This window comes from Acomys minous (genome assembly GCF_964271855.1).
Source record: "Acomys minous genome assembly, chromosome: 7".
Taxonomy (NCBI): domain Eukaryota; kingdom Metazoa; phylum Chordata; class Mammalia; order Rodentia; family Muridae; genus Acomys; species Acomys minous.
Genome location: NC_140488.1, coordinates 70863448 through 70887930, shown reverse-complemented (window position 1 = coordinate 70887930; position 24483 = coordinate 70863448). Strand labels below are relative to the sequence as shown.

General features: G+C 37.4%; 1 long non-coding RNA gene across 1 annotated transcript; it reads right to left on the bottom strand.

The window, feature by feature from the left end:
* LOC311602172 lies at window positions 1–23951 on the bottom strand. Its single transcript, XR_014780701.1, has 4 exons — window positions 23876–23951; window positions 10699–10930; window positions 281–495; window positions 1–170 (listed from the first exon to the last, which is right to left on the bottom strand). It is a non-coding gene; the product is annotated as an uncharacterized lncRNA (long non-coding RNA).
* Between the last annotated feature and the right edge of the window lie 532 nt (window positions 23952–24483).

The window sequence follows — 24483 nt, the reverse complement described above, 5'->3', positions numbered from 1 at the left end:
TTTGATCACTTACCTCTGGTGGGGCTGCCCTCCACCGGCCACAAGGGAAGAAGATACGCTCAGCCCTCATGGCACTTGATGTGCTGGTATGGGTTGGTGGAGGGGGGTCTCCCCTTATCTGAGGAGTAGGGGAGGAGTGCATGTGGGACCAGGAGAAGAGAAGAAAGGACCTACAATTAGATATAAAGGAAATATAAATAAGTAAATAAATAAATCCTCAGCACATGCTTTCAAAAGTAGTGCTTATTTGTGAGGCAGGAACTATTGAGGACTTGCTTACCCGTCTTGGCAGAGTTTGGCCATCAACTCTGCCAGCATCCAAGCTTGCCATTTTTATTCAGCAATCTGCATGTGGTAGAAATGAAGGCATTTTGCTCAGTGGCTGGCTTGCCACATTTGAAGCCATCTTCAAAAGGAGGCTCTTTGATGCTCATCATCTTCTTTAGAGGTAGGCTGGGTGTTTCCAGGAGTTAATCTGTCTCATTGTAAATGTATCTTCAAAATAATAAAAATACCTTTAAATACCATATTCTGTACGTCTCTGAGGGCTTTGAAGACTTTATTTTACCCTATAGAATCATATCTATCTGTTATACCTAGGATGTGTATTATTGTGATAAAAATAGACTAGTAATTGATATGACTATGATTTGATCAACTAACAATTAACTTGTATAACTACTTATCCTAAACAGCTTGCAATAGTACTTTTAAAATACTGGAAGTAAACCTTGTATTATAATTGAGTTGTATAGGTACAATGCCACATATTAGAGTAGAAATATATATAATGTGTGTGAAGAATAATCTTAAATTTGAATTCTATACCAATGTATCTAAAATTAAACTTATTTTGCATCTATATACAAAATTCTATGCCAATGAATTAAAAATATGGAGATGGCTTCAAACGTGGCAAACAAGCCACTGGACAAAATGTCCTCATTTCTACTACAGACAGAATTCTACCTAAAAATGGGCAAGTTTAGATGCAGACAAAGTCGGTGGCCAAACTGCCAAGACAGGTAAGTAAATCCTCAATTGTTTCTGCCTCACAAATATGTTTGTCATATATATTGGGCCAGAAGGCTGAAGATGATGCTTCAACATTATAGAGAATCTTGGGTAACTGTTCAGGCATCATACCATCTCTGTCATCTTCTCATTTGGGAAGTTGCTAACCTGCACTCCCTGAATACTCAGGTAATTAATTTTATCCCTTCTCAAGTCTCTGATGGGGTTGATGACCAGATAGTTTAGTTTTATAATTAATTAGTTATTTAGGGGTTAAGATGTTTTTAGGTCTAGATAGATGTTTTAAGTTGATAATACAAATAGCCAAAACACAATAAATCTAATATATATATATACATATATATATATGAAATTCCTGATTGCTGTAGGTAGTTTATTGTATATATGTATATATATGTATAATAAGTACATATATAAAAATATTTAATAAAAAATGTAAAAAATATATAGTGCTTATACCAAGAAGAGACTTGATACCCTATGAGCATATACAGGGGGAGGAGGTTTCGCTCAGTCACAGTCATAGGGGAGGGGAGTAAAGGGAAAATGGGAGGGAGGGAAGAATGGGAGGATACAAGGGATGGGATAACAATTGAGATGTAATATGAATAAATTAATAAAATATATTTAAATATATAGTGCATAAAGATTCATTCATCAGTGGGAATTGTATAAAGTATTTTAAGTCCTTTTTAAAATCTTGACAGTCAATAATGTTCATATTAGTGACAAATCAAGTTAGTAAAAAGGAAATTTTATTCATGAAGTCTGGAATTCCAAGTAGGGACACATATATGCTACTATTTACAAGGCTATTTCTGCCCACTGACCGTTGAACAAATGTGTAATTTTCATATTAAAGATGGTGAGATTTTATTACTGTTTGCCAAAACTGAACCATCCAGTAGAGCTCAGGGATACAGTGATTGTGCACCATGCACACTGTCCTTGTTTTAATCCTGAACAAACAAAAAATATATTTTCAACTGGGTTATGCTTACCTGTTTCTTCACAGTGTAAACTGAGTAGTTGGATCACAATTTCACAATCATTTTGAGTTTGAAGTTTGTGGATGAATGTAAAGTTAATCAGAAAGTTAGAAAGTACACCAAAAATGGGGATTACTATTTTCTTACACTTGGTGGCATGACTGCAGTTTGATCTCTGATAATGTTTAAAAGGAAATTTCTCTAAGGTTAGAAAAGGAAGACCGTTTGAAGAGTGAATCCTTCTGCAACCTCTGACCTTTAAACTTGTCTCTATGGGCCCTCAAAATGGCTCAGCAGGTAAAGGGGCTTGTCACCAACTCTCACAACAGGAGCTCAATCCCTAGAACCTATGTGGGGGTAGAAGGAGAGAACTGATTTATGAAAGTTTTCCTCCGACCTCCTCCACATGTGCATAGCATATGTGCCCCCTAGCACAAATGGTGGTGGTGATGATGATGATGATGATGATGATGATGATGATGATGGTATCCTCTAAAGGTACCTACTTCCCCCGTGGAATAATGTAAAGAGAAGTTGGGTAGATCTGGTAGAAAGCCATGAGACGTTGAGGTATGAGAAGAAGCAAGAGCTACATGAAAAGTTGGAGGAAGAAGCATAAACAAAGCAGAAAACCAGTATCAGGTCATATATAAGCCATGGTGACACAGATAGTGTCATGTGCAAATGTTTCTGATATTTTGTAAGAGAAAGCTTTTAGAAATGGATGATTTTTTTTTTGAACGGCGGTGTTTAAATAGTCTTACTTTCATGTAAAGAACACTAGTATAGGCCTGGAGGCTCTCAAGGAGTGCAAAAGTCTCTTTCTTTGGCACAGGTATGATGGGTGGGGAACTGTGTCTCTGCAAACGGGTTGGCTAAAGAGCCAGAATGATGGGAAAGGGAATTGGAGCCCTGGAATGAATTCCGGGGCTGGCAAGAACTGATGATATTTTTCCCATACTCCCAACTGTTTCTAGGAAACAAGCATTGTTTACCTTTTAGAGAGCAGGGAAAAAATGACATTTCTTTCACCGTGAAGAAAAAAAAAAAGATATCTCTGTCTGATCATCTCTAGGCTTAGGATTGTTTATTTATCAGCTGCTAGGAATCAACTGTTTTCTGCAGCCAAGTCCCAGTTCACAGGCCTATTTAATGGGAGCATGTATCATTATCTAACAGGAGACTAGTACCACCGTGCTGGTGACACCTTTGGATCCTTGGGAGAATTCCTTGTAAATTACCCCTCTCTGCTTCTCCTTCTTCCCTCTGCTTAACTCTACTCCCTTCTGATTTTGACTCCTCTTCATTTTCTTTGCCTTTTCTTGTCTCTTTCCTGATTCCCTCTTGTAATCCCCCCATGTTTCCTTCTTTTTTTTCCTTTCTCCTTCATATCTGTGTGGTTCTTTTAACTGTTATCATCCTCAGTTGGCTCAGACTCTAGGCAGTTGTACATCTAGGATACTTTTTCACCCCTGACTTAGAGAAAAGATAGATGTAAAACCAATATTAGCTCATCCTCTTAGTCTCTCAGGCGCAGAAGGATTGTTCGCCAGGACTCTGTTTTGCCTTACCTCAATATAATATAAAAATGACTCCAACCAAGGAACTTCCATATTTTCCCTTGAGAACAATCATTCTACTATTTAATACAGTTTCCTTTCCATTTTTCCTATTCTGTGGTTTAATATTTCCTTTGCTTGACTTCAAGTCATTACTCCTGGTAAGATTATCTGGGGCTCCTCTAAGTCTTCCTGCTCCCTCTCTAGTGTTTATTACCTAAATGTACTAATCACGGTCTTGTAGAATAACAATGTGAACCTTTAAAAGTTTGGTTCTATGACTACTTCTCCCAAAAGTAGTAATTATTAGGACTTTAAAATATAAAACCTTAGTCCTAAAGGGATTTAACAACTGGTAGGATCACAAAGTTCAAAAGCAGCAATTCTGAGATGCCAAACTAGATTTACTCTATGCCAACACCCATGGTCTTTCCACAACATTAAAATGGGGCTCAACATAGCTATGACAAACTTCACAAAACTATTTTTCTAGTTACTTGATCAATCTCTAGGTCTAGTTCAAGCTCACATGAGCAAATGGATTTTGGAGTACAGAAGAGTCACATGATGTGTTAGAATTCCTAGGCTGGGCGTGGTGGCACACGCCTTTAATCTCAGCACTTGGGAGGCAGAGGCAGGTGGATCACTATGAGTTGGAGGCCAGCTTGGTCTACAAAGTGAGTCCAGCACAGCCAAGGCTAACACAGAGAGACCTTGTCTCAGAAAAAAAACCAAAACCAAAACAACAACAACCCCCCAAAAGAAAGAAAGAAAGAAAGAATAACTCCTGGGATATATTTACACTTACCAAACTGGTCTGGGCATTTTATGTATAAGAAATTACTTTGTTATCTACAGCTCACAAATTGAAACATAGAAGCAAATGATACTAATACTATAATACTCAAAGTCACTCATTACTAAGTGACAGCATAAAGTGTATGTCTAAGTAGTCTGATACTAGAGTTCATGGTCTCGACTTCAATTTTATTCCTTGACGAGTGTTCAGTGTAACCTTGGTTAGTTCTTTTCTGGTCTTTACTTTCTCTCTGTATACAATGAGTAAGTTAGACTGGTACATGCTGTGTTTTGCTGAGCCCCATTGTTTCTCTGGGAAGGGAACAGAACGTTTTAAGTTTGCTCCATAATACTGAAAGCTTCATATGGGTTTCCACATGAGCTCCTTTACATATGTTACATTATCTTTCTCTCCTTTCCATCATTTTGAGCTGATTTTAGCACCATTTTCAATCTTTACTTCTCTCTCAATTGTTCCACAAACACTGAATAATCTTTTGACTCTTAAGGCCATAACATAGTTTTTAGTGAAGTAAATTGCAACATTTATTGGTCAGGGACCCCAAAACTGTTGTTGTTGTAATATACAGATTATTCTTAAGTTCAAATTTTGATTATATTTAGATATACTCAGTGCTTCTGAGTACCAATGGTGTGTTAAGTGTAGTTTAAACACGAAGCTGTATGGAGCACAGGATATTAACAAAATAATGGAACTAGAAAGAACAGAAAAGGTCACATACCAGTTGTTCTATCTTGAATTATGCTTTTTTTTCTTTTTAAGATTTACTTATTATGTATACAGTGTTCTGCCTGCCTGTTCCCCTGTGCACCAGCAGAGGGTGCCAGCTCTCATTATAGATGGCTGTGAGCCACTATGTGGTTACTGGGAATTGAACTCAGAACCTTTGGAAGAGCAGCCAGTGCTCTCAACCTCTGAGCCATTTCTCCAGCCCTGTTGAATTATGCTTAAGGTATCCATATTTTACCTTTATTTCCTTATGACTTGTGACATAAGAAGGTCCTCCTATGTGCCAGAAGACTGAATTCTTCTCCATTTGAGAAAAATTTAAGCCCCATAAAATAGTGATCAGACATTGTAGTAGCATATCCATGAACTAGAGACCATGTTTGGAGTAGCTTCCATTAGCTGTAGTTAAACTTCAAATCTTATGGAATCTTATGGGAGGAAAACAATTGACAACAGTGGCCATTATTTTAATTACAGTAAAGTAGCTTCACATAGTACATTTATGAATGAGTTATGTGTATTTTATCTAACAGTACAATATGTTCTGTATCAGATAACTCTTTTGAAAGTTACTTCATAATAAAGTAATGGTAACTTCCTCTGGGTTATGATGATATGTAGCCTGGTATGATCATTCTGGCTTACCTATCATGATATGCTCACTATAACAAAACCTTATCATTAAAGCCAGAGCCAGCATTTGGCAGGAAGCTTTAGTGCTGTATGTATAAATAAAAGATAGACCAACTGCAAAATGACTACATAGTAGTCACTTTGAGGACCTTTCTAGTCACATTCTTATATTTCTTTGATTTCCATGTGTCATTGGACCATAACATAAAAAATGTTGCATGCCTTTCTGGTTCTGTAAACAGCATATTTTGTTCTTCCAAGTGAAGAAGAAATAGGTGTCAATGGCCCCTTATACCTTAATTTTCCTAGAGAAATGTGATACTTTGCTGCTCACTCATAAAAAAAAACCTGATCATCTCTTTTATTAAACCAATTGTTTCCTTCAAAAGCAACTTCTTATCATGACTCTTTTTGAAGTTTGGGAAAGCCTTATAGAATAAAGTCGATAGTGGAGCATTCAGTCTAAGAATTTTAAGAGGCGGTCAGTTCTTTCTCAGAGTGTGAATCAGAGAAGCTATAACAGACTAAATGTCAGCCTTTTATAAACGTGATTATTTCCTAATGCTAAAATTTTCCCTCATTTGCTGCCTGCCACTTTTGCTTTGTTTTTAGTATTTTTCTTTTCACAATTATAGTGTTTCATAGTTGTTAAAGCTAACAAGAAAAAGTGATTATTTTTGCCTCCAAGATTGGCCTGAATGGAATGGAATAACAGGTTCCTTTGATGTGAATTCAAAAAAGCATACAAAAGAGAAATTACTACAAGCTATATCCTGCCATTTACAGACCTTTTCCCAGAATTAATCTCTACTCCTACTCTGGAAGTTTTGTTTTAAATAATTAGAATGGTTATTTGCTTGGCAAACTCATCAAAAGCTGCTACTGGACCCTAAAGGATTAAACAGTCTCTCCTTTCACTGATGGATACCACTCTACTTTTCATTTTCAGTGATATACTATTGGGCCAATGAAAATGGAAAAAAATGACACCATACTAAGTTTTTCTCTCAGGTTTATAGTAATAGTTGATCTCATTCAACATACAGAAGTGCACTGCCACTCTTTAAAGTTTGGCCTATGGAAATGAGAAAAATCCAGAGAAAGGATAATTTTGCAAATTATTATAAGCTAACAATTTTGGCTGGAGAACTTTAGGACATAATAACTTAGAAGGAATGCACATTTTATTTCCCCAGATCCACAATGCTTAACACATGAGTCCTCACATATATTGCCAGACTAAGTTTAGTATGGTTAACATTTATTACTGTTAAGAATTGGTTAGTTTGGGCTGGAGAGATGGCTCAGTGGTTAAGAGCACTACCTGCTCTTCCAAAAGACCCGGGTTCAATTCCCAGCACCCACATGGCAGCTCACAATTGTCTGTAACTCTAAGACCTGACACTTTCGCACTAATGCACATAGATTAAAATTAAATAAAATATTTAAGAAAAAAATCGGTTAGTTTTATTGACACATAATACATAACAACTCTTGGTATCATTTTGTCTCAGAAGTATTTTGCTTTTGAAAATTGTCTTCTACTGATGTCTTCTACTTCTGGTCTGGTGTGCTGGCTAGTTTCACTTCAACCAGACACAAGCTAGGATTGTGTGAGAGGAGCAAACCTCAACTGAGAAAATGCTTCTGTAAGATCAGGTTTTAGGCAGGCCTGTAGAGCATCTTTTAAATTAGTGACGGATGTGAGAAGGCCCAGCTCAGATCACAATGTCAGAAGGGCCATCCTGGGCCTGGTGGTCCTGGGTTCTATAAGAAAGCAGGCTGAGCAAGCCATGAGGAACAAGCCAGGAAGCTGCACCCCTCCATGGCATCTGCATCAGCTCCTGCCTCCAGGTTCCCACCAGGTTGGAGTTCCTGCCTTGGCTTCCCTCAATTGGACAGTGACTCAGGATATGTAAGTCAAATGAACCCTTTTTTCCCCAGGTTGCTTTTGATATGGTGTTTCATCATAGCAAAAGCAACCCTAAATAAGATGGAAATTGGTACCAGGATAGTAGGGTATTGCTGGGACAGATGTGACCATGTTGTTTAGGGGAGGATTGTTGAAAGGCTTCGGAACTTTGGGCTAGACAAGCCATGGAGTTTTCAAAGCTTGGTGACTCGCTCTGTGGGAGCTTGGAAGATAAGAGTGTTGAGAGAGAAGTGCAGATGATGGAGGCCTGGCTTGTGAAGTTTTAAGAAGAAGTTGGAGAGTTGTTTAAAAACTCTATTGGAGCCATTGCATATTTTGAATTAAGAATCTGTGGTTCTGGTCAGCTGGAGCTGAAGAACTGGCTATGATTAACAAGATACCAGAACCACTAAAGTGAAACTTTTGCTTTTCTGGGACAATCCATGCTGGTCAGCTGGACTTGAAAAATTAAGAGTGATTAAGAAGAGATGAGCTCATTGAGGTGAAATCTTCCAGGAAATTTCCTCAGGGTCAGAACAAAGAGGTGTGTTCAAAGGTGGCCAGTGTTGGGCCGCATGCTGGCAGCTGCACTTGCTTAAAAGTAACTCAAGTTGTACTGGTTTTAAAGGCATGAGGGGTTCATGGAGAGCAGCTGAAGTTTTTGCACTGTGTGGCAGGGATGGAGTTTCTGAGAGGCCAAGAGATGCTACTGATGAAAGTGCTGCCTAGCTGTAGTGTAAGACCCCTGCATTTTGGAGATGCCAGTACCATGGGTTGACCTCCAGGAACAACAGCATCAGTGTAATGGAACCAGCTGGGGCCCAGAAGACAAGCTGTGTGGGCAGTGGGTGGAGCCAGAGAAGTGACCCAGGCCCTTTAGAGGAGTCCAAAATGTGAGTGGATCCCAGACACTGGGCCCTGAGTTATTTACACAGTTGGCATTTCATTTGGCTTTTCTTTGTTCAGGTTCTTCCCCCTTGAAGTAAGAAAGTATTTGAGTTGTTTTGTATTTTACAGTAGCCCACAGTTGAGACATTTTGAACTTTTAAAGAAATTTTGGATTTTTAAAGAGGAATGAAGTTTTAAAAGTATTTAAATTGTAAAGACTGGGGGACTTTTAAGGTTATTTGTTTTATATTGTGATATTAATATTAACATGACATCTTGGGGACAACGAGAAAGGAAAGGTTCTAACTGAAATCTCATGTGTTTGTGTGTCAAGTAGATAAGGGGTCAGTCGTTCTTGTTAGAATTCTGTCAATTTGACACAAACTAGAGTCATCTGAGGGGAAGGAGTCTCAGCTGAGAAGATGCCTCCGTAAAGTCAGACTGTAAGCAGGCCTGTAGGACATTTTCTTAATTAGCGAATGATGTGGGAAGGCCCAGCCCATTGTGAGTGTTACCATCCCTGGGCTTATGGGCGTGGGTTCTATAGCAAAGCAGTTTGAGAAAAGCATGAGGACCAAGGCAGTAAGTAGCACCCCCTCCATGGTCTCTGCGGCAGCTCCTGCCTCCAGGGTTTAACACTCCATTTGAGTTCCTGCCTTGGATTCCCTCAATGGGCTGGTGACCTCGGATATGTAAGTCAAATACTCCTTTTTCTCCCCAAGTAGTTTTTGTTTTTTTTTCCTTTATTTTAATTAATTTATTCTTGTTACATCTCAATGGTTATCCCATCCCTTGTATCCTCCCATTCATCCCTCCCTCCCATTTTCCCCTTATTTTGATCATGGTGTTTCATCACACCAAAAGTAACCCTAACTAAGACAGCTGTGAACACAGGCAAATGGCGGGGGGTGGGGGAGCAGGGCGGGAGAGAGAGAGAATATGAGGATAGTGCCCCATTGAATATTACATGAAGAAGAAGTAATCAGAGAAATAGTAACCCCCTAAATAGGCAAAAGACCTGAGCAATTAGACTTTGGTATTTTGTCTTGTTTACTTAGTCAGAAAGAAGCAAAGACTCTGCTCAATTGTGTATTTAGGATTTTGAAGTTTAGGATGATATTTATTCCTATGCCTAGTCTTTGACAACCTCTTTGCTATAGCTGTAATGTTCACTGTTGTATTTTTCACATTTATACCAAAATATGTCCAAATGTGCTGACCATATAAACTTGGAATGTTAGAGATTTATTATGAACATTCCAGGCTTACATTTTTTCTAAGAGCTTGTTCTGTTTCTTATCAGCATTTCAGAAAAAACCCACACATGCATGCCTACATCTTCTCTAAACTAGAACCAAACAAATAATCAGACACTAAGAAAGCAGGCCAATTCACGTAGTTTTTTGATTGTCTTCCCCATGGATATTGATCAAATCAGCACAGCTGTGACAGTGTCCTAATGGAAACAACAAGGGATTTGGGGAAAACATCTTTGAATGTTGCAGGCTATATTTGGCTGTGTGGCCTTTGGAAAACTTACTTAACAGATTTGAGCCTTATTTACTTAAACCACAAAGTAACAAAATAAAACAGATTTCACAGGGCTATTGGAAGGAATTGAAATGAGATAAGCTGCAGAAGTGGCATGCCACTTAACAGCAGCTGTTCTGCACTTCGAAAAGATACCTAGTGCAGTAAGCTAGGTCACAAAAGAGACAATGCTACGAAGTTCCGTTTATATGAGGTTTTAAAGCATCAAAACTTATAAATAGGAAGTAGAATTGTGGCCATTAAGTGATGGAGCAAGGGGCAATGTGGAATCGTTCAACAATAGGCTTCTTATTTTTGGTTTTGTAGTACTGGGCATTGAACATAGAGCCTTATACATACTGAGCAAGTGTTTCTCACTAAGCTATGTTCCCAGACCAAAACCTGTGTAATAATAACAAAGGTTCAGTTTTAAAGAGGTACAGCGTACACACAATTAGTGCTACTAGATGATACTCTTAGAGTAGTTAAGGATAAACTTAATGCTGTCTTTAATGATTTTTGAAATTATTATTATTACATTGTTTCCCCAATCCCTTTCCTCTCTCTAACCCCTCCCTTGCATTTTCCCTTGTATAATGTTACCTGTATGTATATGGTCTCAGGCATGGTCACTTGGCATTGGATAGCCAGGTGGTTCTTCCCTGGGGGAGACAATTTCTCCTGGTTGCACCATTCCCCAGCGACTAGTAGTTGTTTGTGTAGGGTTGAGGCCTGAGAGTTTTCCTCCTTCCACATTAGCACGTCCATTGGTATCGTCATTGTTTAGGTATTGTTTAGGCAACCAGGCTGATGACACTTCATGGATTTAGCCTCTCTGGCATTTTTAGGAGACAAAAATCTCATATCAAACTTCCTGTTTCTCTGGCTTGGACAGTCTTTCTTATTCCTCTTCCTCAGTGATCCCTGAACCTTAGGGGTAACAACTGTGCTGTATCAGTTGGAACTGGAAACTACATGCTAGCTTGTTCTCTGGACTGTTATAAGTTGTGGTTTCCAGTAATGGTTCCCATCTGTACAAAGATGAGAGGTGAGAACTACCCTCATCTGTGGGTGTAGAGTTAAATTTTTTAGAATGTAGTTAGGGGTTATGCCGGTTTAGTAAAGTGGTGGTTATAGGTTCTCCTCAAAGGTTCATGACTTTACTAGCTCTGGGTAGTTGGCTGAGTTTGCAGTACCAGGCATGATTTCCTCCCTGTTGAAAAGGCCTTAAGACCAATTAGAGAGCTGTTGGTTAATGCCAAGGTTTGCATGCCACTATTGCACCCGAGGGGTTTTCATGCTATTCTGGTCATTGTTGTGGTTCAACAGATGGGTAGAGCTATTGATTGATGCCCTCTTAGAAACGGGCATGGTGTCTCTAGGTACCATGAAAGTTAATCCTCAGGAAGAAGGCTTTCAGATCAGATCCAGCTTAGGTCTTCTGGATCATGTGTCTGAATAACATAATTTCTTCAGCTATTGGGACTTAATTTCAACCTCTGGGAGAGAATCAAGGACAACAGCAACAGCCTATAATGTTTTGGGAGTCTCCTGCACAACCCTGACTGACAACTTAAACGCAAAATTCTCATGCCTGGTGTTGGGGTTTTTTGTTAAATAGTCTATGGCTCTTGAGAAGAGTACTGTCAGCCCAGATGGGAAGATGTAATTTAAACTGTATATGTATACATAAACTTATATGTATTTTATATCACTTTAGGTAACAATATGTTCCCTTATAATTTTTTTTACATTTTAAATTTTTATTTATTATAATATATTCATATTACATCCTGATTGTTACCCCCTCATTTGTATCTTCCCATTTCCATCCTCCTTTCCTCTTCCTTCCTATTCCCCTCCCATAGACCTCTGACAAGGGTGGGGAGGGTTCCTCTTCACCCGTCTGACCACAGCCTATCATGCAGGCAATCATTTATAATTTTTAAGATATTTTTACTGTTACATTATTCACTTCCATCCTTTTCTAAAAGTTATCTTCCTCACTCTCATTAATTAAAGACAGTCTGTGTTTTTCTGAATTTCACCTTCAACTCTCTTGTTCCAACCTATGGTCCCCTTTTACTTTGCTGAATTCTGCAATTACTCCAGGTTACATAGTCATATCTGATGACTTAGGATTGATAGATGAGAGAGAACATGCAATGCTTGTCTTTTGGGGTCTGGATTACCTCACTGAATATCATCCTTTCTAGTTCCATCTATTTACCTGCACATTTCATGATTTTACTTTTCATTACAGCTGAATAGCATTCCATAGTGTATGTGTACGGCATTTTATTATCCATTAACTGCCTGAAGGTCAATGCGTTGTTTCCATTTCCTAGCAATTGTAAACAGAACAGCAGTGACTCTGACTTAATAGGTATCTGTGGGGTAGGCTGTCAAGGTCTTTGGGCATAATGCCAAGAAGTAGTATAGCTGGGTCAGATGATGGATTTGTTTTTTAACTTTCTGAGGGTTCATCATACTGACTTCCATGGCAACCAGACCAATTAATAGTCCCACAACTGTGAAAGAAGGTTCTCTTTTCCTCACATCCTCTCTAGCATTTCTTGGTTTTTGTTTTGTTTTGTTTTTTTTTAGTTATTTTGTTGATCTTTGCCATTCTGAGTATGGTAAGATGAAATCTCAAAGTTGTTTGATTTACATTTCTCTAATTGCCAGTAAAGATGAACGTTTTTGAGACATTTCTTGGGCAGTTTTTGTTTCTTCTTTTGAAAACTCTGTTCAGATCTGTAGCTCATTTATGAATGGGTCTTTTTTTTTTTTTAGTTTGTCTTTTGAGTTCTTGGTATATCAATCCTCTGCCAGATGTATAGCTGGCAAAGATTCCCTCTCATTCTGTGTGCTTCCTCTTCACTCACTTGTTTCCTTAGCTATGCAGATGCTTTTTAGTTTTATGAGTCCCACATGTCAATTGCTGGCCTCGTTTCCTGGATAAGTGAGATCCCATGGAGAAAGTCCTCTCCTACGTCTATATTGTGTAGGGTAGTGACTGTGCTCTCTTCTGGCAGTTTCATTACTACAGGTTTCATATTTAGGATGTGGATCCATTTGGAGTTAGTTTTTGTGAAGGATGAAAGATATTGAACCTGATTCCATTCCTCTAAAAGTGTAATGTTTTCCTAGCACCATTTGTTGAAGATTCTGTTTTTTCTCTAGTGTGTTTATATATACATTTTGATTGAATATTAGATGGCCATAGTTACAGTACCCATGTTTGTGTCTTCAATTTTGTTTCATTGATCTACATGTCTGCTTTTGTGTCACTACCATATAGTTTTACTACTATGGCTCTGTAGTATATTTCTTTTTTTCAGTGTTATTTTGGATATCCAGAACATTTCCTAGTTCTATATGAATTTTAGGGTAGATTTATTCTATTTATGTGAAGAATGAAATGAGTTTTTTTTACTGGAATTGCATAGAATTCACAAATGGCTTTGGGGGAATGGCCATTTCCACATTCTACCAATCTGTGTTCTAGGATGTCTTTCTGTTTTCTATGATCTTTCTGTCTCCTTTTTCAGAGATTTAAATTTTTCATTATGGACATCTTTCACCTCTTTAGTTAGACTTATTCCTCATTATTTTTGAGGCTATTGTGATTGAGTTGTGTCAATTATATATCTCTGTCTATATGTTTGCTGTTTGTGTAAAGAAAATGTATTGATTTTTTGCAAGTTGGTTTTGTATCCTGGCACATTAATAAAACTACTGATCATTTCTAAAAGTTTTCTGGTCGAATATTTGAGATCTCTTATGTATAATATTGCAACATATTTTTCTCAATTTAGAATAATGTAGGTTCAGGTATATTGTCTCTAGTCCTACTCTCTAGTACATTTATCATAAAGGTATGTTGGATTTTACCAAAGGCATTTTCTGCATCTATTGAGATTATTATATTTTTATCTTTAAGTCTAATTTTTAAATTAAATAATGTAATTTTATTGCATTTTTTGACTTGCATCAGTTAAGCCATCACTACATCTCTGAGATATAGCCAACTTGGTCATTGTGGATAATTTTTTGATGTATGTCTGTACTCAGTTTGCTACAGCTTTGTTGTTGTTGTTGTGTCTTTTACCTGGTTTTGTTATGAGTATAATACTGGCTTCATAGAAGGAGTTTGGTAGTTCTCCTGTTTCTCTTTTTTGAATAGTTTAAGTATTGTTTGTAGATCTTCTATGAGATTCTAGTAGAATTCTTCTGGAAATTTGTCTGAGCCTGGACTTTTTTTTTGGAAGGCTTTTTATTACTTTGTTATGAGTCTGTTATGGGTCTGTTTTAGGTTGCTGATGTCTTCTTGCTTTAATTTCAGCAGTTTGGCAGAATCTAGAAATTCATCCATTAACTTTAGTTTTCCAACCTAATGGATTACAAGTTTTTAAAGTATTCCTTTATAACATTCTGAATTTCTTTGGTGTCTGTTTTAATGTCTCTCTGTTCATTTCTAATTCATTAGTTTGGATCTTCTCTTTCCATCTTTTGATTGGTTAAGCCAAAGGTCTGTGAATCTTGTTTATCTTCTCAAAGAACCAGTTCTTAGATTCATTGGTTCTTTTTGTTGTTTTCTTTGTTTCTGTTTCATTAATTTTGGCTCTTTTATTAGTTCTTGCCATTTTAGTGGGTTTGGGTTTGGCTTATTTTTGTTTTTCCAAATTTGTGAGTTACACCATTAAGTCATTTATAGTCATTGAATTGTGCTTTTTCTAATTTATTTATCGTAGGCATTTAAAGATGAAAAGTTCTCATTTAGGGCTCATTTTAATAAGTTCCTGAAGTTCTGTTGTGTTGTGTTTTTATTTTCATTTAGCTCTATGAATTTTTTTATTTCTTTTTGACCCGTCCATCATTCAATAATGAGTTGTTTAATCTCTATGAGTTATGTGTACTTACTAGGAATTTGTTTGTTGTTGGCTTTGCCTTCTATTGTGTTATGATCAGAGAGGATGCATGGAATTATTTCAATCTTTCTGAATTTGTTAATATTTGCTTTGTCTTCAGTATTTGGGTGGAATATTCTATAGGTATCTGTTAAGTCACTGTATAATTTCATTTAATTCTGCATATACGTTTAGGATAGTAATGCCTTCTTAGTTGCTTGTTCCATTGATTAGAATTCAAATAGTTTTTAAAAAATCTCTTTGAATTAGCTTTAGCTTGAAGTCTGCATTAGATATTAGGATAGTAAAGTCTGCTTGCTACCTAGTCCCATTTTATTGGAGTACTTTGTTACTATAGCTTTTTAGTATAATTTGAAATCATGTATGGTAATGCCTCCATAATTCTTCTTGTTTTTGTTTGTTTGTTTGTTTGTTTTGGCCTGGCATAGTGGCACATGACTTTTATTGCAATACTTGAGAAGTACAGGCAAGGAGATCTCTGTAGGTTCAAAGACAACCTATTCTACAAAGCAATTTCGACACCTTACTCAATACATTTATAAAATGTTCACTATATCATTGTTATTGCAGAGGATCATGGTTCCATTCCCACAAGGTAGCTCACACCCCTCTACAAGTCCAATTCCAGGAGAAATCATTCTCTCTTTTTTTGTGCTTCTAATTGAAATAGAATTGTATCACATCTCATCTCTCTTTTTTCCCAGTTTCATTCCCTTGAATCACTCTCATGCCCTCATGACTCTCATGTTGATAGCCTCTTTATATCTCTATGTATATATGTATAGATGGATGGATGTGTTTCTGTCTCTATTTCTATCTGTCTATCTATCTATCTATCATGTTAAACTTATTTTTGTTGTTTTTGCACATATGGCTTTAAGACTTTGAGTCTATTTTTGTTGTTTTTGCACATACGGCTTCAATACTGACCATTCTGCATTGAACAATCAATTAAGGAACTCATCCCTGGGAGAAGTTAAGTCTTTTCCTAACAGTAAGTAGTTGCCTATAATTCTTTGTCTAGGGCTGGGACCCTGCATACTTTCCCTCTTGCACATTAACATGTTCATTGATACCATTATTGTTCCAGTCTTTTATGTAGCCATTTCTAGGAGATACCATTTACGAGCAGACTTCCTAATAATCTGGCTCTTACAATCTTTCCACCCCTTCTTCTGAGATGTCTGAATCATAGATGCAGGAGCTGTGATGATGTAGATGCATCCATCGGGCCTGTGATCTCTGCATTGTTTAATTGATTCCTTCTCTCTCTGTTGATCTCTGCATTGTGTCCACTTGTGTGTGTGTGTGTGTGTGTGTGTGTGTGTGTGTGTGTATGTATGTGTGTGTGTGTGTATGTGTGTGTGTGTGTATGTGTGTGTGTGTGTGTGTGTGTGTGTGTGTGTGTGTGTGTGTGTATGTGATGGTCTTGATTTGCTGTAAAGAGAGGATTCTTTTATGAGAGATGGTAGTTACACTTATCTGTAGGTATAAGGATAAGATTTAAAATGCAGTAAGGAATTATGCTGGTCTAGAAAAGTGGCACTAGTAGATTCTCTTTTAAAATGTATGACCTCACTAGGCCTGGGAAGCTGGCTTGGTTTCTAGTCCCAGGCATGATTTCCTTCCTGTTGAGTGGGCCTTGAGTCCAATTAGACAGCTATTGGTTACCACTGACATGTGAGTACTACTTGCTACAGCTTTGTGCATATTTTTTCATGGTGGTAATTTTGGTGGTTCATAGGTGTTGCAACTGAGTAGGAATATTTAATTGTTTCTCTCCCTTGGCAGCTTGCCCAGTATTTTCTGGAATTATGGAAGCTAGACAGCAGGAAAGAGGCTTTCAGGTGAGACCTCAGGTCATCCAAGTCATGTGTCCAAAATATGTGGTGTTTTCAACAATAGTGGCCTACCTTCAACTTCTGATAGGCAGCAAAGGCAACACTGATAGACTATATTGTTTGAGAAGTGACTTGAACTACCCCAGCCAACCTACCAAAAGGAGTTTTCTCACATCAGGTATTGGGATTTTGTTAGTTTATGGAGGAGCTTTGTTACCCCAAATAGCCTAATTGTGTGTGTGTGTGTATCTATCTATCTACACATATATGTATATATATACTTATTACATATATTATATATGCATATTATATAATTATACATAATACATGTAAATATATATAAAAACAACATATATAATTTTTGATAAATATAGAATAATATGACTCCTTGAGGCTTTATCAAACAACCTTGGTGTTATTTGTCCACTCTTATCCTCTGCATTGACTTCCCTCTCTCCTCCCCAGTTGGAGCCCCTTTCCCAAGATTTTATTTCCCACTTCATATCAACTGCATCCTGCTTTTCCACTCTCATCCCATCCACATTTATGGTCCCTTTACATTTCTTGGTTTCTGTGGTTATTCTATATTGCAAACTCATATCTGAGCATTTGGAGTGAGGAACTGCAAATGGGAAAGCTCAAGCAGCATTTATTTGTCTTTCTTGCTCTGCCTTACCTCACTCAATACAGTCTGTTTTAGGTTCCTCTATTTACCTACAAATTTAATGATTTCATTTCTCTTTACAGATGAGTAATGTTCCATTGCATATATCTACCACATTTTCATTATTTATTATTCTGCTCAAGAAAATTTAGATTGTTTTCATTTCCAGGACATTGTGAGTAAGGCAGCTATGAATACTGCTGATCAGGTATCTATGGAGTACCATACTGAGTCCCGTGGGCATATACCCAAGCATGGTACAGTTTAGTTATATGGTGGATTTATCTGTAGGTTTTGAAAATTCTCCATACTGAGTGACTGCATCAGTGTGCATTCTCACCAATAATAGACAAATGTTCCTGTTTCCACATCATCATCAGCATTCATTGTCAGTGATTTTGTTAAGCTTTGCCATTTTTGGCTGGAGTGAGATGAAATTTCAAAGTCATTTTAATTTGTACTTACCTGATGACTAAGGATGATAAACACTTTTTGAGGTATTTCTTAACCATTTTAATTTCTTCCATTGAGAACTCTGTTTAGATCTGAAGCCCATTTTTAGGTGTGTCTTTTTAAGCATTTTAAAAAATATTTTGGCTATTAATCTTCTGTCAAATGTGTTGGTTTCTTCTTCAATTAATTGTTTTCTTAGCTGTACAGATGATTTTTTTTAATGAGGTCATAGCTATCAACTGTTGTCTTTAATTTCTTGGAAAATGTAGTCCTGTTCAAAAAGTCCTTTCCTACACCTGTATCTTATAGGATGCTGTATGTGATTTCTTTTAGCAGTTTTAGTGTTTTGGGGTTCCAAATTGAGGTTTTTGATCCACTGGATCTAATTTTTGTGCAGGGTGAGGGATAATGGTCTAACTTCAGTTTTCTGCATGTGGATATTCAATTTTTTAGCACCATTTATTGCAGATGCTATCTTTTCTCTCTAGTGTGTTTTTTGCCTCTTCACCAAATGTCAGATGGCTGTAATTATGAGTATTTGTGTTTGTGTCTTATATTTTATTCACTCAGTCTACATGCCTGTTTTTGTGCCAGTACCATATTGTTTTTGTTACTATACTTACATCTTAGTTACTGTTCTATTGCCATGAAGAGACACCGTGACCAAGGCAATTTATAAAAAAGAAAGCATTTAATTGGGAGCTTGTTAACAGCTTCAGAGAGTTAGGTTAGTTCATGACCATCATGGCAGGAAGCATGTTAGCAGGCATGGCAATGAAACAGCTAAGAGCTCACTCATGTCTTATTGGAAAGAGGGAGGCAGATACTTATGAACATTAAAATTGCCTTTCATATTTCTGTAAATAATGGCATTAGATTTTTTATTGATATTACATTGAACCTGTAGATAGCATTTGATAGGCTGTCAATTTTCACAATATTGATCTTTCTGATCTGTGGTTATGGTGTCTTCCTCAGTTTCTTTCTACAGTGTTTAAAAATTATCATTTTTAGAGGTCTTTCGTTTCTTTAGTTAGGTTTATTTCAATGTATTTTGTTTATTTTTAAGTCATTGTAAATGGAAATGTTTCCTTCATTTATTTTGAGGCATGGGAGGTGGGTAGAGCTTCACATCGAGTAGGCTGGCCTCAAACTTATGTGTATCTGAGGATGATTTTGAACTTCTGATCTTCCCGTCATTACTGTTGAGGCCTGGGATTGCAGATATCTACCACCATGCCAAGTTTTATGTAGAGTTGAAGACTTCCTTCATACTAGACAATTTACCAACTAAGCTACATTCCTAGCCTTCCTTAACTATCCCTCATTAATTTTGTTATTGGTATCTTTGTATTTAGGAATGCTAGTGATTTCCATGTGTTTTATGTCCTGCTATTTTTCTAAAAGTGTTCTCAACTCCGTGTTCTGGTCAAGGTTTTAGGTTATCTTATTATAGAACCCTATAAGCTGTATATAAGGATACTTTGACTTCTTTGACTATTTGTATTCCCTTTATTTACCTGGTATTGACATACCAAGTTAAAAATCCTAAACCAGAAAGACAAACACCAAATTGCAGCTCCGTATCTGTCATCTGGATCCAAAAGTCCTTGGTAGCCTCATTCCTCCAGCTCTATACTTGCTGCCTTTCTCAACAGGCACCCCATAGTCTTAGCATCTTTAATATCCTGGGATCTCTACTGAAACTTAGGCTTCACCTTCACAACTGCATACAATGGCCTCTCAGGGCCTATTTGCAGGTACTTTGACCCTACCACATGCTGCCTGGTCTCAACTGCTTTCCATGGCCTCCTAAATTATGTGCTACTCATGCCTTCAAATCTACTACATATGAATAATACCACCAGTCTCTACTGCCATCTTAGGATAAAGCCTATCGCCTGCCACCCAGACCTATCACCTTCTGTGTGATGACTCTGGAGAGAAACACTTTACTGGGGAGTTGTTTTTAAGGATCAGGAAATGCCTTCAGGCCAGGGTTTCTTCATTTAAATGGATTTGGGTCCTCATGAGATAAAGCCTTGGGACACCTTTCCTACCATCACAATGTGTCACCGATTTCTTTTCAGTGGTGCTGATCTCTAAGAACCACAGTTCTTTTCTTAGAACTAGAGACAAATTGTGCTCCTGTTTTGAAACTTCTTCTGCCAGATAAATTGGTCTATTATTTTTAAATGTGGCTTCACACAGGTTCTCAAAACACATATAGAATGAAAACACGTTCTTGGCCAAAATATCACACAGATGGTCCCTGGAATTATAAGGAGCTCAAAGTAGCTGGTGAAGCTCCTGACCCAAGTTCCAAAGACTTCATGAGCCAGAGTTCTACTGCCTGTGTTTTTCTAGCATTCTTACCTCCCAATGTTTCAGAAGAATGACCCATTAAGCTCTGCTTCCAGCATGCTATGACTTTTCTAGGCCTAAGTACTCTTTAATGTACAAGCTACAAAACAGTTCCAAAGGCACAAACCCACATAGTCATGTTTGAGAGCAGCAGCTGTGAGTTATAAAGAGCTATTAGCGCATCAGTCCACTTGACCCAACAAGGTGTCTAGGTGCTTCCCCTCAGTTTCTGTCATTTAAATACACATAGCTTTTAGGAAAAGGTGCTGGCATAGAAAAATAACAGATAAGCATCAAAATCCCAGAGGAGACAGCTATCGGGGACTACCAGGTGAGACCCCTCACCCAATTCCTTGCCTGTCAAGTTTCTCTGGACAAACACAGCAGTGGTGAGGTCTGTCTTGTGCCCTCTACACACCATTTCACAGGCCTCAGCTCTACTTGCAATCCCAGAGGCCAGCAGCCATCAGGAACTACCAGAAGCACCCCTCCCCCAATACCTTGCCTGCTGGGTTCTTCCATGCAAATCCATCAGCAGTGAGATTTGCCATATGTTCTCCAATGTGCCAGTTCCAAGGCCCTAGATCTACCTGCAATTCCAGAGGCCAGCAGCCATCAGGGACTACCAGCCAGGTTCCTCCAGGCAAACACAGCAGTGATGTGGTCTGCACCATGCCCTCTATGGGACAGTTGCCAGGCCCCAGCCCTACCTGCAATCCCAGAGGTCAGTAGCCAGCAGGGACACCAGAGGCATGAAGCAATCAGGGCCTAGCTGCAATCCTAGAGACCTACTACCAAAAGAAGCCATGAGGCTTTCCAGCGCCAGAGACAACCGGATGGCTAAAAGCAAGAGTAAGAACACACTCAACAAAACCCAGCGTAATATGGCACCATCAGAATCCAGCTATCATACCACATCAAGCCCTGGATATCCCAACACACCTGAAGCACAAGAAAAATGACCTTAAATCTAATATTTTGAAGATGATAGAGGCCTTTAAAGATGAAATGAATAAACCCCTCAAAGAAATTCAGGAAAACACAATAAAACAGGTGAAAGAAATGAATAAATCCTTAAAGAAATACAGGAAAATACAAGCAAACAGGACAAGGAAATGAATAAAACTGTTCAAGACATGACAATGGAAATAGAAGCAATAAAGAAAACACAAACTGAGGCAATCCTAAAGATGGAAAACCTAGGCAATAGAACACGAACTACATATGTAAGCATCACCAACAGAATACAAGAGAAGGAAGAGAGAATCGCAAGTATAGAAGATAGGATAGAAGAAAATGATACGAGTTTCTAACAGAAAACATCCAAGAAATGTGGGACACTACAAAACACCAAACCTAAGAATAATAGGAATAGAAGAAGGAGAAGATTTCCAGCTTGAAGGCCCAGAAAATATCTTCAACAAAATCCTAGAAAAAAATTTCTTTAACATAAAGAAAATGATGCCTACAAATGTATAAGAAGCTTGCAGATCACCAAATAGATTAGACCAAACAAGAAAATCCTCCCATCACATAATAATCAAAACACTAAATTAGAATACAAAGAAAGAATGTTAAAAGCTGCAAGAGCTGAGGGTCAAGTAACATGTAAAGGCAAACCTATTAGAATTATACCAGACTTTTCAACAGAGACATTAGATGTCTTGCAGACCCTAAGATACCATAGATGGCAAAACTTTCAATCACCACAGAAGGAGAAAACAGGATATTCTATGACAAAACCAAATTTAAACAATATCTTTCCAATAACCCATCCCCATAAAGGATACTAGAAGGAAAATTACAATACAAAGAGGGTAACTACACCTAAGAAAACACAACAAATAAATAATTTCACACAAGCAGAAACAAAAGAAGGGAAACACATACCCAGTACCACCACCAACATAAAAACTACAGGAATCAACAATCATTGGTAATTAATATCTCTAACCATCAATGGACTCAATTCCCCCAATCAAAAGGTACAGGATAAGAGTATATGCAAAAACAGGATCCATACAAGAAACATACCTCATCAACAAAGGTAGTCATTATCTCAGAATAAAAGGCTGGAAAAAGGTTTTTTAAGCAAATAGACCAAAGATACACTCGGGAGTAGCCATTCCAATACCTAATAAAATAGATTTTCAACCAAAATTAATCAAAAGAAAGGAAGAAGAACACTTCATACTCATCAAAGAAAAAATACACCAAGATGACATCTCAACTCTGAATATCTATGCCTCAAATGCAAAGGCACACACATTCATAAAAGAAACATTACTAAGCTTAAACCACACATCGCTCCACACACATTAATAGTGGGAGACTTTAACACCCAATTCTCATCAATCGAGACAAAACCTAAACAGAAATAATGAAAATAACAGATGTCATGAATCAAATTAACCTAACCAATATTTATAGAACTTTTCACCCAAGTACAAAAGACTATACCTTCTTCTCAGCACCTCATGGAACCTCCTCCAAAATTAACTATATAGTTGGTCACAAAGCAAACTTCAACTGACACAAGAAAACTGAAATGACCCCATGTATCTTATATCACCATGGATTAAAGCTAGATGTCAACAACAACATAAACAAAACAAAAAAAACCTACACACTCATGGAAACTGAACAACTCTCTACTCAATGGCCACTGGGTTAAGAAGAAATAAAGTAAGCAATTAAACACTTTCTAGAATTCCATGAAAATGAAGGCACAACATACCCAACTTTATGGGACACAAAAGCAGTGCTAAGAGGAAATTTCATAGCACTAAGTGACTTCATAAATAATTTGAAGATTATTCATACTAGCAACTTAATAGCACACCTGAAAGTTCTAGAAGAAAAAACACACCCAAGAGGAGTAAACAGCAGAAAATAATTAAACTCTAGGCTGAAATCAATAAATTTGAAACAAGAGAACAATACAAAATCACTAAAATGAAGAACTGGTTCTTTGAGAAAAATCAACAGATAGAAAACCCCTTAGCCAAACTAACTAAAAGGCAGAGGCAGAATTTGAATTAACAAAATCAGAAATGAAAAGGGAGCATTTCAACAGTTACTGAGGAAGCCCAATGAATCATTAGGTCTTACTTTAAAAGCCTGTGCTCCACAAAACTGGAAAATCTAAAGGAAATGGATGATTTTCTTGATATATTCCACTTACCAACGTTAAATCAAGATCAGATAAACAAGCTAAATAGTCCTATAACCACTAAAGAAATAAAAGCACGCATTAAAACCTCCCAACCAAAACACATCCAGGGACAGATGGTTTTAAAGTAGAATTATGCCAGGATTTCAAAGAAGAGCTAATACCAATACCCCTCAAACTATTCCACATGATAGAAGGAACATTGTCAAACTCATTCTATGGGGCCACAATCACACATAGACCCAACAAAGAAAGAGAATTTTAAATCAATTTCCCCTATGAATATTCATGTAAAAAACTCAATAAAATACTCAAAAACAAAATCCAAGAATGCATAATAAACATCACCCACCATGATCAAGTAAGCTTCATTCCATAGATGGAGGGGTGGTTTGACATATGAAAAATTCATCAATGTATTCCAGCATATAAACAAACTGAAAGAAAAAAATCACATGATCATATTATTAGATGCTCAAAAAGGCTTTGAGAAAATCCAGCATCCGTTCCTGTTAAAAGCATGGAAAGATCAGGGATACATGGCCCATACATAGTAAAGGCAAGCAAACAGCCAGCATCAAATCAAATGGAGAGAAACTTAAATTCCACTAAAAATGGAGACAAGATGAGTGGGGATATGCCCACTCTCCCTATCTCTTCAATATAGTACTTGAAGTTCTATCTAGGGCAATAAGATAGCCAAAGGAGATCAAGGGGTTACAAATTGGAAAGGGAGAAGTCAAAGTATCACTATTTGCAGATGATATAAAAGTGTACATAACTGACCCCAAAAATTCTACCTGAGAACACCTGTAGGTGATAAACACCTTCAGTAAAGTGGCTAGATACAAAATTAACTCAAAAATACAAACAATAAATGATGAGAAAGAAAGTAGGGAAACAGCATCCTTCACAATAGCCACAAATAATATAAAATATCTTGGTGTAACTCTAACAAAG